Genomic DNA, 12,455 nt, shown 5'->3' on the forward strand with positions numbered 1-12,455 from the left:
TGTCCTATGGCTGCCTTTGGCAAGGGGTTCCAGAGAGAAGGAAACACATATCTTTGCCTGGTTCCAAAAATCCTCGCTGCTGTCTTTCCAGCCGTTCACAGTAAAATAGGCAACAGCAGGATTGTTTCCGGTGTGGATGGCAACAGAGTCACGCATATTTATGGGTGTGTTTCTCAGAGGGGATCTTGGGCAGTTGGGGATTTGAGATGATTTAGCAGCTTTTGCTTTTTTGGCCTGGGCCCGTGCTTTGGAAGAAACCACTGGATTTTACAGGGTCTTGGCTAACAGGAGTACAGTAGTAACAGAGTAACAGGTCTTTGAATGGCTTTGGGCCATCATGGGATATTCTGTGAAGGGCTAAGGAGACATGGTCTTACTGGAAATCTTGGAGAATTATCTGGTGGGGGTGGAGCTGGGGGTGGTGACACAGTTTAGTTATGGTGGCATCTGCACACCCAGGGCCAGCTTTGAGACACTTTCCCATCAGACATTTTTTAGGGCAATCTTCAGCTTTCAGACCAGGGGGAAGTAGACATGGAGGCCAGCATGTCCCCACTGGCCCAGGAGGAAGTGCTTCTAGAATCTTCTCCAGCAGTTGGGGATTCCTTGTGGTGGGGAATCAGGCTGTGAGGGGTCGCCTTGTCACTCCGGGAAACTCTCCCGGGACCCTCTAGTCTGCTCATTGTGATATAAAACATATAAGGTAAAAGTTAAAGGGGTTGGGGATTTAGCTCAGTGGTAGAGTGCTTGCCTAGCAAGCGCAAGGCCCTGGGTTCGGTCCCCAGCTCCGGAAAAAAAAAAAAAAGGTAAAAGTTAAATCTTTTTTTTCCTTTTTGCAGTGCTGGAGTTCAAAGCCAAGGCCTTGTGCATGTTAGCCAAGCACTTCGCCAATGAACCACACCTCCCAGCCTGAGTGTGAGGGCCTTATTTTATGTGTTTTACCTGCATGTGTGTCTATGTATTATATGCATGCAGAACCTGTGGAGGTCAGAAGAGGGTGTTGGATCTTCTAGAACGGGAGTTACTGATGGTCATGAGCCACCATGTGGTTGTTGGGATTTGAACTCAGGGCCTCTGGAAAAGCAGTCAGTGCTCTTAACCACTGAGCCATCTCTCCAGCTCCCAGATTAGTGGCATTTTATAGATTTACACTATTGTGTAAACAGGGAGGCTACTTTGTTCCAGGACATACTTGCCAACTCAAGGAAACCCTGTGATCGTTAGGCAGCTCTTAGGTGTCCTTAAATTCCAGGTTCTCTTAGACTGAGCCGTGGGCTCTTGAGGAGGGGGAGATGGCCAGGGTGAAGGCTTATTCACTGTGTAAGCAAGAGGATTGGACTTCAGATTCTTGAAAGCCACACGAATGCCTACAGTGTACACACACACGCACACAGGCATACACGTACACACACCTTACATCCACATCCCATATCCCATCCACACAAATCTGTCATCTGTCATCTATCTATCTATCTATCTATCTATCTATCTATCTATCATCATCATCTATGTATCTATCTATGTATCTATGTATCTATCATCATCTATCTATCTATCTATCTATCTATCTATCATCATCATCATCTATGTATCTATCTATGTATCTATGTATCTATCATCATCTATCTATCCATCTATGTATCTATCATCTATCATCTATCTATCTATCATCTATTTGTCATCTATCTATGTACCTATCATCTATCTTTGTCTATCTATGTATCTATCTATGTATCTATCTATGTCTCTATCTATGTATCTATCTATGTATCTATGTATCTATGTATCTATGTATCTATGTATCTATGTATCTATGTATCTATGTATCTATCTATCTATCTATCTATCTATCTATCTATCTATCTATCTATCTATCATCTGCTTTGCTTGCCTATCCATCATCTCTCCCTTCTGGGGATCCGGTGTGTGGCTCAGTGGTTGAGCCCCTGCCTAACATAATAAGCATGGTCCAGGGTTGCATCTCCAGTACTAAGAGTAAAATAAAAACTGATTGTCAGCCAAGCGGCCGGCATGGTGTATGTCTTTAATCCCAGCAATCTGGAGGTAGAGGCAGTTCGAGGCCAGCCTGGTCTACAGAGTGAGTTCCGGGATAGCCAGGGCTAAACAAAGAAACCTGTCTAGAAAAAAAAAATGACTACCACCTGGCATTCTGAACACATCTCTTACCCAGGCAGGATCTTACACCTTTGGTCGTGTGGAAATGACTGGAAAACTGTTTTATGTAGATCATCCAGTTATTGGCATATTTGATTATCAGATGTTAAAAATACTCCTTTCTGTACACTCCCTTAAAGTGTATGGGTAAGCACTAGAGAGATGGCTCCGTGGCTAAGAGCACTGGCTGCCCTAGGATCAGTTCCTAGCACCCAGATGGTTGTAAGCCACCAGTTCCAGGGGACCTGGTGCCCTCTTCTGACTTCCAAAAGCATCTGCATGCCTATGGCACACATGTACATTCAGGTACACGCACATGCACATAAACCTAAAAACGTTTCAAAAATAAAGAAAAGGAATGTGTGAGTGTCTTGGAGCTGTGAGCTTGCGATGACAAATGTAAACGCTCCCAAGCCCTGGTTTTTACTTGAAGGTTGAATCATTTTTCCTCAGCCAGTGCTGACTGTGGAGGGATAGCTTACGTGATTCATACTCAAGGAAGTCTGCCAGACACTGGAGTGAGAAACCACAGCTTGTCAGCTGAACTTCAGCATAAGAAGAATGCTTTTTGGAAAACACAGTGAGGGTCTCAGTGGGTTAAAGGTGTCTGCTGCCAAGGTGGAATAACTGAGTTCAAGCCCAGGATCGACACAACAGAAGGAGAGAACCAGTCTCTGCAAGTTGTCCTCAGACCTCTATGTGTACCAGGGTGCACCCCACCCCTCCAAACAAACAAACAAATACAGGGGGCGCTGGAGAGAGGCAGAGTCCCCTGCATCCCGCCCCCACCAGGACCTGAGTTCTATTCCCAGCACACAACTGTCTGGAACCCCAGTTCCAAGCCATCAGCGACCCTCTTCTGGCCTCTGGGCACCAGGCGCACACATGGTCCACAGAAATACACGCAGATAAAATATTCACATGTGCTGGGCAGTAGTGATACACGAATTCCATCCCAGCACGGGAGGCAAAGTGAGGTGGATCCTTGAGTTTGAGGTCAGCCTGGTCTACAGAGCAAATTTCAGGACAGCCAGGGCTACACAGAGAAACCCTGACTTGAAAAAAAAAACACATCCATAAATTAAAACTAGATGAATTTTTTTTTAAATCTAATTAAAGGAGTTGGGGATTTAGCTCAGCGGTAGAGCGCTTGCCTAGCAAGCACAAGACCCTGGGTTCGATCCCGAGCTCCGAAAAAAAAAGGAAAAAAAAATCTAATTAAAAAAAATGGCAAAAAAAAAAAAAAAAAACCATTGTAAAGTTGGGGATTTAGCTCAGTGGTACAGCGCTTGCCTAGGAAGCGCAAGGCCCTGGGTTCGGTCCCCAGCTCCGAAAAAAAGAACCAAAAAAAAAAAAAATAAAAAATGGCTAGTTCTTCCCAAAACCACTTCAAGATTTAGGTAATATTTCTTTGCACATATATCATGACTTCATCAGGCAGCAAATGCCCTACCCACTGAACCATCTTGTCTGACCTTACACATGTATCTAACACATTCTCTGCCGGGTCCAGTTAGTCCATTCTGCTGCTGTTTTTTGTTTGTTTTCCAGACAGTGTTGTTTTTTTTCCACATAGCCCTGGCTGTCCTGGAACTTGCCATGTAGACCAGGCTGGCCTCGAACTTAGAGATTCGTCTGCCTTGCCTCCTGAGTGCTGGGATTAAAGGCCTGTGCCACAGCCATCCAGCTTATTCCATTTGGAATTGAAGAAAAAACACCATGCGTATGGAGGGCCGGCGCCCGGCTGCCGGGAGAGCACAAGGAATGTGCATCCCTAGGAACCGGCTGGCATGGGACAGGAACCACCCCTTCCAAAGGGCACCTGGCCAGGAGAGAGTGGTTTCATAGACTGACCCAGGTGTGGCACATTTAGGCATCTTAGGTTTCTGGACCAGGCTTTGACTTGCAGTGTGTCCAGCCTCCGGTCGCCACGTGTCAAGCTTCTTTGGAGAAGCTGATGGTCCCGTCTCACTCCGTGGTGCCATTTGTCACCAAGAAAGGCACGTTTAGATGACATGCCACCCTCCACCATTTCATCTAGGGCTCCGTGGCTCACTGCTCACTTCTCAGACACTTTATCCAAAGCTCTGGGGTCACCGGTTTCTGTTGGCGTCTTCTCCAGCCTGGGCTACTTATCAGAGGCACGGGGTCTCCTCGGCCTACAGCAAGAGCTTTGAGACGAGCGGTCAAAAGGACGGCCCTTCCCTTCTTTCGTGACAGCTCACTTCTGACAATTCTGCTAACTTCTTTTTATTTTTATCTTATCAAGAAGGGAACAATTTTCAACCCCTTCCCCTCCCTCCACCCCCCGGTTTGAAATAAACATTCAAACTAGAAGAATACAGAAGCTAACGCTGGTTACTTGAGAGGGAATCTGACAAAAACTGCAAAGGAAACTGCAGAGTTATTTGATTGTTTTCAAAAATTGAAGCTAGGGCTGGAGGGACGGCTCAGCTGTTACGAGCTCTGGCTTCCAGAGGACCCGGATTTGGGTCCCATCAGTTCCAGGGGATTCCATGCTTTTTTCTGATCATCGTGGGTACGACATGTATGTAATACCTGCTGGCAAACATGCACGCATGCGCACACAGGCACAAAGCACGCGCACACAGGCACATACGCACGCACGCACACACACAAAGCTGTTAGCCTGGGGGTAAAGGACTGTAACCCCAGCACCTGGGAAGTGCAGGCAAAAGGATCAGAAGTTCAAATTCGTCCGTGGGTACAATGTAAGTTTGAGGGTAGCCTGGAACACACGAGCCACGTCTCAAAAAACAAACAAGCAACCAGCTTAGTGGTCAAAAGTCTATTGAAAGGACTGGAATTTGGCTTTTTTCTTCCTTTTTAAATTTTATTGTAGTGTAGTCTCCAGACACACCAGAAGGCATTGGATCCTATTACAGATGGTCACGAGGTGTGATTGCATGAGAAGGAATTGAACTCAGGACCTCTGGAAGAGCAATCAGTGCTCTTAACCACTGAGCCACCTCTCCAGGTCTTAGGGCTCAGTTTTCAGTAGCCCTGTCAGGCAGTTCACAGCTTCTGGTGACTCCTACTCCAGGGGACCTGATGCCCTCTCCTGGTCTTAGGCACTGCATACATGTGCAGCACATACAGGAAATTTTGGTTGGTTGGGTTTTTTTTTTAATTTATTCATTTATTATATATAAGTACACTGTAGCTGTCTTCAGATACACCAGAAGAGGGCATCGGATCTCTTTACAGATGGTTGTGAGCCAGCAGGTGGTTGCTGGGAATTGAACTCAGGACCTCTGGAAGAGCAGTCGGTGCTCTTAACCGCTGAGCCATCTCTCCAGCCCGGTTGGTTGGTTTTTGAGACCCAGTTTGTGTCTTCTTGGCTGTCCTGGAACTCACTCTGTAGAGTAGGCCAGGTTGGCCTTAAATTCGCAGTGATCCTCCTGTCTCTGCCCTGCTGAGGGCCGGGATTAAAGACCAGAGCCACCAGACTTGACTTTCAGTCCTTATCCTTTCAGAATCCCTCACTGGACCTGGAGTCCACAGATGTGGCTATACTGGCTGGCCGGTGGGCCTCAGAACTGCGTGTTTCTTGGTGCTAGGATTACAGGGTGGGTATGTGTGTACCCCGGCTTTCACAGGTCCACTTCACCGACTGATCCACCTTCTTAAAGCTCGGGTTGGAGAGCAGAAGTGGGGAGAGTGCTGCAGGAAGGATTCTGGGGGAGCATGAAGGAGGAGGGGCCTTCAGGGTGATCCAGGGCAGGGCTTGTAGGAGTGATAGGCCCTATGTGAACCTCGCTGTACGCTGTACGTTAGTAAGCCTCCCTCCCCTAAGCAAGCACCGCTGCTGTTTACCCAGAGAGCCATCAATCAAACGGCGGAGAATGCAAACATGGAGCGCTAAGCTGGAGACAAAAACTGGAAACCAGCCTCTGTCTGCGGAACGCGAGGAACACTCCAGAGCAGAGCCTTTTGTTTGCTTACTTGGTTTTTTTTTGGTATTCAGGGTTTTGCTATGTAGCTGTGCTAGCCAATAGGAAGAGACTGTATTAAGGGGGCGTATTCAATTGGCTTACGTAATACCGCCTAGGATCCCCACCCCCCACAAACAATGGCTGTCCCCTACTGAAGAGGCTGAGAACCCTGAAGCTGCTCAGTCCACAAGGATGGCCTCATCAAGTGTCAGCCTGGCCCCGAAGGCACAGAGGATTCCTGGAGAGTCGCTGGTCTTCAGTCCACATTGGATGACTGACGTCATCGAGACCGGAGCGTTGCAGTAGCAGTACCTGAGCAGAGGTTGGCCAGCCCAGGCTTCCGTTCTCTGGGCTGCCACTGGGAGGCGCCACCCACATATCGGGTGGGTCTTCCCACTTCAGTGAAACGGACGGACTGAGGAAACCCCTCACAGGGGTCCTCAAGCAGCTCGTTTGTTGCTTGATTCCAGATCCAGTCAAGCTGGCAAGGAGTCATCATCGCAGTAGCCCAGGCTAGCGTAGCCTGGAACTTGTGATCCTCCTGCCTCAGTTTTTTGAGTACTGGAGTTCTGGAGGAGGGCTCTTCCTTTGCATTCCGTCCACAGGATCCAACAGAAATCACAAGCCCAAGTTTGGTTCCCACTGCCTACACCCAGAAGCTCTCAACTGCCTGTAGCTCTGTGAGATATGGCGCCCTCGTCTGGACTCCACAGGCACCTCCTGCATTCACACACACACACACACACACACACACACACACACACACACACACACACACACCCTCTTTAAAAGCTCAAGACGGGAGTGGAGGGGAAGGTGGGAAGAAAGAAGAGGCAGTGCTGAGTCTGGTGGTTCAGCTTGTACTCTTGGCTGAAGCTGAGGCAAGAGGATTGAAAGTTCAAAAGTCAGCTTGGACCACATAGGGAGACACAGTTGTGCAGTTTAAAAGATTCGGGTGGGGGTCGGATGGGGGAATAACTTAAGGGTAGAATAGGCTGTGCCCAATACCCATCACTGCAGAAACTATATGGGTGTGTGTGTATTTGTATATGTATACATATGTATATATTCTAGTTAAGCAGTCACCCACAAGTGGCAGCCTCTGCACTTTCTTTTTTTTTTTTTTTTTTTTTTTCTTTTTTTCGGAGCTGGGGACCGACTCTGCACTTTCTTATACGTCTCCATGCCCCTGTTTCTTTTTTTAGATACATCTTCCATCTTGCCCCGCCGGAGAACTGAACATTAAGCTGGTCCAGGCGTCACACAACTGAAAACCCGGCGCTCTGAAGGTGGAGGCAGGAGGATCAAAAGTTCAGGGCTGTCCTCAGCTACACAGCCAGTCTGAGGCTAGCCTGGGCTACAGAAGACTTTGTATCTCTAAATAAATAAGGTGAGCCGGGTGGCTCAGCAGGTGAAGGGGCTGTCAAACCTATGCTCCGTCCACGGGACACACAGTAGAGCAGAGAACCTGCTCCAGCAGGGGGCCCTCTGAATGCCACACACCTGCCAGTGCCCACCGCCTTAAGCCAATAAATATGAATGAGTGTGATCTTTAGGAATTAAAAGGGAAGTGAGAACAAACCACTCTAAAACAAAAGAACGAAAGGAGCATGCCACGTATTCATGCTATAAACAGGCACTTGATGTTCTCAACTGTGCAAGAAAAACGACTTAGCATTCTTTTTTAGTTTTTTTTGGGGGGGGGGAGGGGAAGGGTAGGCCCGTGCCTTGGCATGTGTGTGGAGGTCAGAGGATAACTTCCGGGAGTCAATTCTCTTCTCCTTCCATGTGGGTCCCGAGAACTAAACTCAGGTCACCAGCCTTGACAGCAACCCAGGAAGCACCTATACCACTGAGCCATTTTGCCACTCCACGGAACGGATTTTAAACGGTCGCTTTGACCAGCTGCTTGGACTCAATCTGCAGACTTGTTGTGTTTCCGTATCCTCCCCTCTCTCTTTTTTTTTTTTTTTTTTGGTTCTTTTTTTCGGAGCTGGGGACCGAACCCGGGGCCTTGCGCTTCCTAGGCAAACGCTCTACCACTGAGCTAAATCCCCAACCCCATATCCTCCCCTCTCTTAAATCTATGTCTCTAATGCTGGATGCTACATTTTTCTTTTTTCTTTTTTTCTTTTCGGAGCTGGGGACCGAACCCAGGGCCTTGCGCTTGCTAGGCAAGCTCTACCACTGAGCTAAATGCCCAGCCCCTGGATGCTACATTTTTTAATCCATATTTTTTAAAAAATATCCAGAAGCTTCTTTGCCCCTCACTGGAATTGGAGCAATGACCGGGATGGCAGGGTCAGTCAGAAGACTCCAGGTACTTCCCAGCCTTTTGGGCACCTGAGCCCTCCTCTGGTTTCTGGTCCCTACTCACCAGTTTAGCCAGAATAAGCCTCCATATTCTCAAATTCCATTTTCAAAGAAATGGGGATTCAGTCACCCCATGTGGGGAAAATGTCACCAAAAGGGACGGCTCCAGTCAAAGGTTGTCTGAAGCCAGTTTGGATGACTTAAAGCAACTGCCCTCTGCCCTCTGCAACTGTAGATCCTTCTGAAAGTCAGCCTGGATGGGTGCTAAGTGAGTGCCACCCAGTATTCCAGTCTGAGCTGAAGGAAAAGAAAAGGAGAAAAAAAGCCAGCTGGAGGGACTTGGAGATCGCTTAGTGGGTAAAGTACCTGCCACCCAAGTGTGAGGACATGGAGTTAGATTCCTGACACTCACAGAAAGACTGCATGGTGGCCCGTGTCCCTGCTGATGGTGAGGGTGGATCCATGGGGGTGCGTGGCCAGTAAGTTGAGCGGATTCTGTAAGAGCAAAGGTGGAGAGGGCTGGAGAGGTGGCTCAGTGGTTAAGAACACAGACTCCTCTTTCAGAGGACCCAAGTTTAGCTCTCGGCAACCACACTGGGTACAGTTCACGGTTGCCAGAACTCCTGCTCCAGAGGATCCAGTGCCTCTGGACTGACACCTGCACTGACCAGCATGGAGCATTCGTCCATATTACTACTCCTGCTGCTGCTGCTGCTGCTGCCACCATGGCTGCGGCTGCTGCCACCGCCACCACCACCACCACCTCCACCACCACCACCACCACCACCACCACCACCACCACACCACCACCACCACCACCTCCACCACCACCACCACCATCACCACCTCCTCCACCACCACCACCTCCACCACCTCCACTACCACCACTACCACCATAATACAAGTCTCAGAGCAACAGTGAAGGCACACTAAGGTCCTGTTCATGGCTCAGTGCTACTGCCGGTGACCTAAGTGTTAGGTGTGCTAGGTTACAGGCACAGACCACCGTGACCAGCTTCGTTTCTTTCTCTCTCTCTCTCTTTTTAAAAGAATTATTTATTTTATGTATGAGTACACTGTAGCTGTCCTCAGATGCACCAGAAGGGGGCATCAGATCCCATTACAGATGGTTGTGAGCCACCATGTGGTTGCTGGGATTGGAACTCAGGACCTCTGGAAGAGCAGTCAGTGCTCTTAACCGCTGAGCCAGCCCCCAGCTTCATTTCTTTTATTGTTTTGTTTATTGATTTGAGTGCAGGTCTGTTGTACCAGGAACGGCAGCAAGCGCCACCTCTGTGTAACTGCTGGGAGCTGCGCAGGCGCAAAAGCATCTCCTGCAGGAGGACCTAGTTGGGGACAGCCTGAGAGACCGAGGATTGCTGATGCAGACAGTGCCAGCCAATCTGGAACTGCTGTTTAGAAGAGATGCTCTCTTGGGACCAATGGGGGACGCGGAAGGGGAGTATTAAAGGCGCTTGCAGTGGTGTTCAGAGAAGCTCGCATTTCTCCCCTGCTACCTGAGTGTGTGTCGGGACTCTGTGCCACCTTACCTCCAACCCACAAAGGTAGGGTCAGCATGTGGTGCCTGACAAGGCTGATTGGGCTACCTCATCCTCCTCACTTTGTGGTGGCTGCTTCTGAACCTCCTTTTCTGGGACCTTGTTTCTGCCTGTTGCTGCTGGTTCCACCCGATCGGCTCTTCTCCTCGTGGTGCTGGTGTTGTGCCCGCTTCAGTTGCTTCTTTGGTGAATTGGCCCTTAGTGTTGTATGTTGTGGGTCCCGTGAAGGTGACCGTGTGGACCTCATTTCTGTCTTCTTTGTCTTTTCTGTCTGTCCGTCCCAGTGACCTCGCTTTTGGTCTCGGTTTAGTCTGAGGGTGAGCGTGTGAGGGCGATCTTTTCTGTTTTCTTTGTCTTTGGGTGAGTGTGCCGGGGCCATCGTTTCTTTCTTCTTGGCCTTTGTCTAGGTGTACCTGCGGTGGTGAGCACGGTGCAGTGAGCATGCTGCCGTGAGTGTGCTTCAGTGACCGTGCGGCGGCCAACTTTCCTGTCTTCTCCGCCTTGGTCTAGGTGAGCATGCGGCAGCCATCTTTTCTGTCTTCTCCGCTTTGATCTTGGTGAGCGTGCGGCGGCCATCTTTTCTGTCTTCTTTGTCTCTGTCACTTTCCCTTTCAGTCTGGATTCATCCTGGTACCTAACATAAGGGCTGGTTTCCCTGGTGGTACCATGGATCGGCTCCCTAACGCCTTTCTCTTCCTGGACATCATCCAGGCTTTTGAGCTGCACCTGAGGGAGTCCCACGTGACTTTCACCACCTCTTTTGTCATGTCTGTCATATCTGTTGGTCACTTGTTTCCTTCATGCTCATCGTCATCATGGACTCTCTCCCCCCCACCATCAGGGAACCACATATTAGGGCTCTTAAAACCCCTTGGTTACCTGGTCTCAAGGTTAAGACTCACAGCCTGGGTCAATTTGAGGAAGCTACTATTTTGGCTCCCTGGATGTCCCCAGAGAACATGTGGGACCCTGACCCCTGGAAGCCTGTTCTCTTCCTTGCCTGAAAGTGCGAGGTACATTCTGGGATTACCCCTCCCTCTTGTTCCTAGTCCCCATTCTCCTTGCAGTCCTAAGTCTGCCAGTCTTAAGATTTCTTCCCCAGAGGAAGTGGTGGCTGCCCGGAACAGGATCAGGCTAATACTCACCTATTATAGACCCCGTCCCACTTTCTCCTGGGAAACAGGTTGATTTCAGTGATGAGGATGAGGGCGCCTCTGTTCCAGCCCTCCACCCATCAGGCTCCAAACTGTCCCCCGGCCCTGCGGTCCTAGGTCCCTCACTCACTAGCCCATCTGCTGCTGCCCCATCTGAGGTATCACCAGCTTACTGCATGATTTAGGGGGACTTCGCCTTCCAGCGCTCACTCCTGTGGTGGTCGCTCCTGCTATGCCTGTCCCTCGTTTTGGACTTCCTCTTCCCGGGAGTGGGGAGTTCATTCTCCTTGGGTATATTGTGAGTCTTTCCCTGTCAGTCTTGGTCCTGATGTGGCGACTAGGCCCTGGTTTCCCACTCTCTGGCAGACTTGGCACTAATCAGAGAAGCTGCCAACGATTCTGCCTAGATTCCCCTTACTTTGCACAGGTGCTGAAGCAATGGGCCAAGCACCTCCAGACCTATTGCAATTTCGATAATCTCCTTAAGGTGGCGCTCGACCCCCACCGTGTTTCCTAATTGGAAGTCTGCATATCATGACTTGGCTGAGGACCAGGCTAGGGTTCATTTGGAATATAACCTTACTGTTACTTTTGCCCTGCCTACTGGCCACAGACCAGGGTGCAGTGAGCCAGAAGACCAGGATATGTAGATGTAATGTATGAACTGTGCTTATTAATTTTTAAATTAATTAATTTAATTAATTGGCCCCAAGAGGGACGATGAGCTCCTGACTTGGTGCTCCTGACACCCACCCCCATCCCCCCACCCCCATTCTTTTACCTGTGGCCGTTAACTCCCAAGCCTACCTTGTCTTTCTCTCTTCCAGTATGAGTTTGGGTTTGCTCTTCATGGACTTAGTCACCACTACACGACAATAGAAGGCATGAGGCCCACGAGGAAGGTCTCTGCCTTACCGCCAGTGTCTCTGTCAGCCCTTGTATCCAACTACACAATTTGATCACAGGGGACTTTCACGTATCTAACCTGTGGCACCATGTTAGAAATGGCACTTCCTGTTCCCCTGATTGCAAATCTCCCCTAAGTGTATCATGTTCACCCCTGCCTCACCGTCCAAGGGCCCCTCAAATACCCTCTTTCATGGGACTTCCTTTCCCTTGGGAACACGGCCAGCCCGCACTAGGTGTAAAATCCACCGGGACCAACCGATATGGTCACCTCACCTCACACTTGGCTGTGGACGTTCACCTCACCCGAGGCTTCCTATATGTTAACAGGGACCCGTTAGATTCCGATATGACCCCATTATGAGCAATTGGGATTCGTGTGGCCCCTCTAA

This window comes from Rattus norvegicus, chromosome 3, assembly GCF_036323735.1.
Source record: "Rattus norvegicus strain BN/NHsdMcwi chromosome 3, GRCr8, whole genome shotgun sequence".
Taxonomy (NCBI): Eukaryota; Metazoa; Chordata; class Mammalia; order Rodentia; family Muridae; genus Rattus; species Rattus norvegicus.